We start from the raw sequence: 7879 nt of genomic DNA on the forward strand, positions 1-7879 counted from the left end.
TTGTTCAAGAAATGCATATAAAATGTAAAGAACTTAATAGTATTTTTCTTCAGTAATATATATGACACTTTTTATCCAACTCCTTTTAGTATATATCAACAGATATTGTACAGTATAAATGGATTGTGGTTAATAAATAACGTGAAATCAACATGGGACCCTTGATTGATGAACCCACCTTGTTCTGCGTCGAGGATATGGTAGAGTTCTCATCATCAGCCAGGTATCATCAGCTAAGGCGTCCCACAGAACTCTATCTACAAGCCGGTAAGGATATATTTATTTATGTAATTGGCATGTAATTAATCACAGCTTTCATCACCTATGCCTTGATTACTTACACCTTAACTTGTTTTCTTTTATCAGTGTATCAACAGAAATGATTAGATAAATGAAATCTTTACACCCTGTTCATTTTGTTGCTTTTATTTTCCAAGGGCCAAATATACATTATTTTCCTGTGCACTTATAAGGACTATGCAAGTAGCCTAGAACGATCATGGCAATTATTCACCGATTTACTTATTCTTGGGTTTGCAGGGAGACTACAAAAGTTGATCAAATCCTGTGTGCAGGTGGTGACCCGGCTCTGGCTTGGAGCTTCAGAACTACCATGGCTGAACAATGAAGATTTCCGGCCTGGTTGTCCCGTGTTGAAGACAATCCATCTAGGGCCTTTTGCAAAATATGCAAGAGGGAAGTGAGGGCAAGAGTTGACAGCCATCAAACGTCACAAAACGACAAAGATGCATTCATTTTATGAGGCCTCGGAACAACAGGAGGTCAGCCGGAGAGGATCCCGGTCTACGATGGGAACTATGCAGCAAATGGGGAGTAGCCCGTGGCAACAATTCTTTTTGCTTGCTTTATAGCCGAGCACAACTTGCCATTTACCACTGCAGATCATGAAGGATGTTTCCTGATTCTGCAATTGCTCAAGGCATGAACATAGAAAGAACAAAATCCACAGAGGTTGTAGGCAGGCAGTTTAAGGAAAGGAGTGCGTAAATGCCAAAGGGATTTAAGCCGAATCAACTCGAAAAGCCAATTTCCATTATTGTTGACGAAACAACAGACATTAGTACGATGAAAGCATCCTCTGTTCTTATAAGATTTTGGTACTCAACCACAAACAGCATTAAATCTGGGTTATTAGAGGTGATCAATGTATATGGTGATGAATCATCTACAGGATCAACTGGGGAAAATTTGTATAATTTAAGAATGAAAACATTAGAAACACACCGAATTCCACATGAGAACCCGATTGGCTTTGCTGCTGACGGCGCTAGTCACATTATGGGAGAACACAATTCTTTGAGCAGCAGACTACGTATCACTATTCCTGGTATAACCATATTGAAATGTATTTGTCATTCTGTTCACTTATATGCGTTTCCGGAAGCACCACCAAAGACACTTCCACCACAGCGTTGTGAAGACATGATCAGACTTATATATACCTATTTTCCATAGTGCTAAACGACAACATGAATTTAAGGAATTTCAATCATTCTGTACTGTCAAACCACCTACAAAAATTCTGCATGTTAATCGAACCCGCTGGTTATCATTCCACCAGGCAGTTGAAGAGTAATAGAGCAGTGGCAGCCCCTAAAATGTTTTTTACTTTAAAAGAATTAGCCTACCCTTTTATAGTCAGATTGTCTTTGTTTGTTTAGTTTTTTTATTGTTGTTGCCTGTTGGGATCTGGGTAGACTTTTAACTATATTCAAAACCAATTTCTAAATCCCCAACTCGTAACAATATATATATATATATATATATATATATATATATATATATATATATATATATATATATATATATATATATATATATATATATATATATATATATATATGTAACCGGTCGGAATTACTGGACTTTAATTTCTCACTTGACTTGGGGTTTATTAAAGATTATTAGATGGTAATTGCAGTGGAAGCGCCCCTTAGTGAGAAATCCCGAACCAGCACAAGAGCACTTAACTTTACTAAACAAAATGAATTGTCCATGACCCGTGGAAGGATAGCGTCTGTGACTGGGATGAATGAGACACACTGTAAAATTTACACTTATATTCCCTCCAACACTACAAACACAATCAAATAGTGGTACACCAATATGCGCACTTCTTAACCTGAACTTAAAATACTACTCTGGGGAATAAAAGTTATACATGATGTTGAAATTATTAGAACCTCAGGCAATGCCTCATTAGAGGATAATAAGTTTAAAGTATTAAGAAATGTTGCTTGCACACATGAACCAGGCCTTAAGGGCTTTCAACAAAATATCAATCACTGAGAAAATGGTATTAAAAAAATAAGAAATTAATAACTCTACAATGAATAGGCCTTAAGGGCACTCACCAAAATTATATCCAGCACTGAGAAAATGGTATAAAAATCAGAGCTTATTAACTCCACCCTGAATAGGCCTTCAGGGCGCTCAACAAAATTATATTACCCCAACAGATACACACCTCCTAACCTAACTTAAACACTACTCTGGGGAACAAAGGTTATACCTGAGATTGAGATTATAAAGAAATATTAAATGCACACAGCATACATTAGTAACTGAAAAAATAGTATTAACTACACACAAAAATATTGTCACTATTATTAAGAAGTTACTGAGTCCACCAATACCCGTGAACCATGCTTCCTAACCTAACACACACACAGATTCCACCTGCACTCCGTAGTCGTTTAAGGCACAACCAACAGGCACCCGTAGTTTAAGGCCCAAATCAGCCTTTCTCCACCTTGGAAAGTGTACCTCTAAACTCCACTGACTCTTGGCCCCAGTGTGCGGCCCTGTATCACTCAGCTGGCTTCACTTTACCCCCAGTACATCCATGAAGCGGAAGGGAGTGAGCCAATCAGACCTTGTACAGTTGAGAGAAGCTTTAGCTTCCCGTTAGCAAGAGGGTTTCACTAAGCTGCTTGAGATATGTGGTATTGTGAGCCGAGGTAGAGGAGAGCTGATGACCCCAACGATCGTCCCGTCGTCAGCTGGGCACCCAGACGGCTAGATTCACTCAAGAGATCCTTTGATACCCCGCTAAACAGTGACAGGCCTACACTGATCGGTCCAACGGCGACAATCGCCAATCCTCAATCATCAACGGCAGTCTCAAACGGCAGTCAATCTCTCTCAGTCATCACTCTCGCAGTCAATTTCTCGCAGTCAAGTGGGTTCTGACGGAAACCCTGAAATGAACTCACTGTTAGCTCTTGTTAACTTTATCACTGCCCTATCTAAACCCTGTCTGAGATCGAATGAGACTTACTTGTTATACTGCAATAGCGCAACACAGGTGACTAGGCCACGTGACTATTTCTGTGACGGACGCGCAGGGACGTCTTGTTGATCCGAATGCTTTCGCGTGACTGAGAGCTAGCCAGCCTCGTGTCCTCTCAAGGCGTTAGCTTAGGCCTACGTGACATATTTTCCGCCTAACTAATAACTCCTTGGGACACCCGTAACATTATTCAGACTGATAAACGATCTATAATAATTCCAAATTCAATAATAGTCCCTTAACTTCATGAATCGCATCATTATTAATTCGGCAAATTACATTTAATATCATATAGGCCTAGTTCCACAACCTCTCGCTATGTGCGGGGAGCGCTCTCTTCCCTCAGACGACCTTGAAAACTCAGTATCGCCAATGGCGCGGCGTTTGAAATTACTCTGAAATTTCTGAATATTACATAGCTATATATATATATATATATATATATATATATATATATATATATATATATATATATATATATATATATATATATATATATATATATATATATATATATATATATATATATATATATATATATATATGCTGATAACCACAAGGAAAGAAGAAAACACGAAGTTCCCAAGCGCTTTCGTGTAATTCACATATATATATTGGTAATTTTTCAAAATAACTTAGAAACCTAACGCAACCTAACCTAAACTAACATAACCTAACCTAAAGTAACCTAACCTCTGACTTAACCTAACCATAAGGTTAGGCTAGTTTAGGTTGTCTGTTTGTAAGTTATTTTTGCCAAATTATCAATATGCATACTGGTAATTTTGCAAAATAACCGATTTCTCAAAAAAGGGTAATACACACACACACCCACACACACACACACACACACACACACACACACACACGCGCGCGCGCGCGCATTACGGGAACAAAAATCGTTTGCCCATCAATGCAATTTAAATTTTACCCATTCTGCCCTCTACTAGACAGACTAGAAAATGGATATGAACAGTAGAAACTTGGACTTCGTGAATAAACACTAGTCCATTGACTATGGTACACGATAAGCCAGAGTAGAATTTAGAGCGTTTAGGAACTTAGATAGTAAGACGAGGCATCTAGACATTTAATTAAAAAACAACGTATGCTAGGCCAGACTTGACTTGAGGCAAGGTAAGAGCCTAGGTAACAAGACACTTCATGATTATATAATGTAAAAGAAACCAAGGTCGATGAGTTTGGAACCTACATAATATGGCAAATCCATTGCAACGTTGACTGTTCACTTAAACTCCACGAAGACAGTATTAACTAGTATTTAGATTAACTTCCCAGACAACAGTAATTTGGAAACTTATCTAATTTATAAGATATGTAGCCGAAATTAAGATTTCACAAAACAATTAACGTCACCTCGCAATATTGCACTTCACAATTACTCACTACAATGATACTGTACTTATATAATAGTAAAACAGCAGTCTAGTTCGGGAGCAGTCCTGAGGAGATCACAGATTCATCTAGGCGCGCTTCCCGTACATCACTGAGTATTTTCGTTCATTGTAAGACAAGGAATTCTGGGTAATATCAGAGCAGCTGAGATTATGTCTCCTGATTGCTGCAAGTACGCTGTGTCTGGTTGATAACCCACCACCAAACGACTGTACATGTCCGACATGTTTGTTTTAACTATAGTTTACGGCAGGGGAAAAGAGACTGCCTGTTGTATGAAGAAGATTCTAGCATATTGATATAAGATAGAAGTTACGTATAACAGAAATATGTGTTATAATTATTTTAGTATAGAGTAGATCTGAAAAATGTCCCAGAGGTAGAGACAGTAAAATATTTCTTCTTATTACTTAACTAATCAACTGTATAACAAACTTTAAATTAAAATTTTTTTATATACATACACCATTTTATGTCCGATTCATTAAAGTTGCCATGCCGCGTAGGGAAATATAAATCGTTTTCACTTAGGAAATCATAGTTTATTGAACTTTTATTTAATATAATATAATTTTATTGAGTAAATTCAAGCGTTCATTCCCTTATGTGCTTACAATTAAGTTCTGTCAAAAAGAGAAAACCTCATTAGCAATGTCGAGGTAGAATTTAGAATTAGAATTTAAGGGCAGTCGCAAGGAAAATTTCATTAAAGTCCCAAATTTCAAAAGGACAAACTTTGATAGTTTGAAGAGGCAGCTGAGAGAAGGGGTATCACGCTTGGGGTTGAATTTCATGACCTCACAAAAGGCTACCTCACTTTACCTGTACAGTCTACGCGGAAGGTTAAGGCACACCATGGGGAAAAAATAAAAAAATCATGTTAAGGCAATAAAAAAATGAAAATAACACTCACCCACCCCTCTTAGTATTTTGTTGTGTTTCCCTTCCTCTTCAGCACCTCTTTCAGTCGTTGTGGAACACTGTCTGCAAGGTTTTGCAGGTGCTGTGGGGTGAAATTGGCCCACAGTTGCTTAATTGCTGTGGTGAGCTTGGGGACGGACGAGGTGTCGAGGTCACGTAGGCGACGTTTCATGAGCCCCCAAAGGTTCTCAATAGGGTTGATGTCGGGGGAATTGCCAGGCCAGCCCTTAAAATATGAAACCTGGCAATCCTCCAACCAATGAGTAACCGACTTGGCTGTGTGGCAGGGAGCACCGTCCTGCATGAACACGACAGCGCGTGTTTTCTGAAACGAGTCAGGCAGAAGGTCACAAAAGCTCGAGGTACACACCCTGGTTAACTTTAATGTTTTTTTCAAGCACAACCAACTCACCAACACCGTAATAAGTGAAACAACCCCATACCATCACTGAATCAGGATGCTTGACCGTCTTGACGGTGTACCTGGGGTCGAGTGGGTCAGAGTCTGGCCGGCGGTACACCCTATCGTGACCACAACCACTCACTGTAAACGTGGCTTCATCACTCCACAGGACGTTCCTCCAATCCTGAAGGGACCAGACACTGTACTTCTTCGCAAAAGTCATCCTCTTCTTCTTCTGGGCAGCAGTCAGCAGGGGCTTACGGCGTGGTCGGTAGGCGCGATAACCGAGATCGTCATGAAGAAGCTGCTGCACCCACCTTAAGGAGACGTGACCAAAGAGTCCTGGGTTAGCTTGCTTTAATTCCCGGGCCGTGAGCTTAGGATTAGCATTAACTTGCCTAGCAATCACCTTCCTGGTTCTAGGAGACGTAAGCCGTGGTCGCCCAGACCTGGGTTTAGGGGTAGGCAATTCTTCCTGGTTGTTTGCCTCAAACTCCGAGATGAATCGGTACACTGACCGGCGGCACACACCGGTTAATTCAACTATTTCAGTAACTTTATGATTAGCCTTGTATAAACCAATCACCTGTGCAATATCCTCATGCTTAGTAACTCTCCTGGACATCTTAAAGACCCAGAAATCACACGATAAAGCACTGTAACTCAGGCGTAAAATCACGGCACGTGGCGCTCACATGGGTACAATAACTTCCACCCACGCAACCTAAACAAAGACTGAGCGGTTCCTGCTATGTGACAGCTGTCGCCTAAGGGTTCCAGATGCCGTTAGAATTGTGACTAAATATTTCTGATCAAAATTTATCCCTATCTTGAGGGTAAAACGATTTGTGCTAAAAGTGAAGTCACAGCCCAATTTGTGCCTTAACGATAACCTCACAAAATATGACGATTGAGGATGACCTGATCGCGAGATCTGAGGTTTACGAGTTCCACAGCAATTTAAATAATAAGTTGCTCAATACACAAAGGCAGAAAATGCCATACAGAAAACTCAGAACAAACAACAATAACCCTAAATGGATAAATAATTATTAAAGAATGTTATTGGACAAAGGAAGGCTATAGGTAGGAGAATAAATCGTGGTGAAGTTTACCTCCGAGATTATTATAAGGTATTGGCCAGTCGGGTTAAGCCCGAGATATGAAAATCAAAGAGTATTAATGAACTGAAGGGATTCTTTCAAATGAATCAAAATAAAACACGAGAAAAGATTGGACCAATACAGTCAGATACCGGGAAGCAAACTGATAACGATGGAGAAATGAGCAATATTCTGAATAAATATTTTTCGACAGTTTTCACCCCCGAAAATTTATACATGATACCTGAGGCACCGACTATATACAGTACAGAGATAATGAAGAAATAGATTAAGCGAGATAGTAGTGACTAGTAATGATGTTAGTAAGTAAACAGACAAACTAAAGCCTCATAAGTCACCAGGTCCCGATGAGATTTTTGCCAGAGTATGAAAGGAATGTAAGGAAGAGCTTCGTATGCCCTTAGCATAGTTGTCTAACATGTCCTTAAAAAAAGGTTTAGTACCAGAATTGTGGAGGATAGCGAAGGTAATGCCGATTTTCAAGAAGGAAGACAGACCACTATCCTCTAACTACCGTCCAATCACTTTAACATCATTTGTAGGCAAATTACAGGAAGCAATCATTTCAAACTCTATTCGAAATCACCTGGAGAAGCACAGGTTGATCAATGATTCCCAACATGGCTTCACAAGCGGGCGTTCATGTCTAACTAATCTATAAACATTCTTTTCAGCTGTTTTCGAATCAGTGGAGGACGGGCA

This window comes from Homarus americanus, unplaced genomic scaffold, assembly GCF_018991925.1.
Source record: "Homarus americanus isolate GMGI-L3 unplaced genomic scaffold, GMGI_Hamer_2.0 scaffold16894, whole genome shotgun sequence".
In the NCBI taxonomy this organism is placed as follows: domain Eukaryota; kingdom Metazoa; phylum Arthropoda; class Malacostraca; order Decapoda; family Nephropidae; genus Homarus; species Homarus americanus.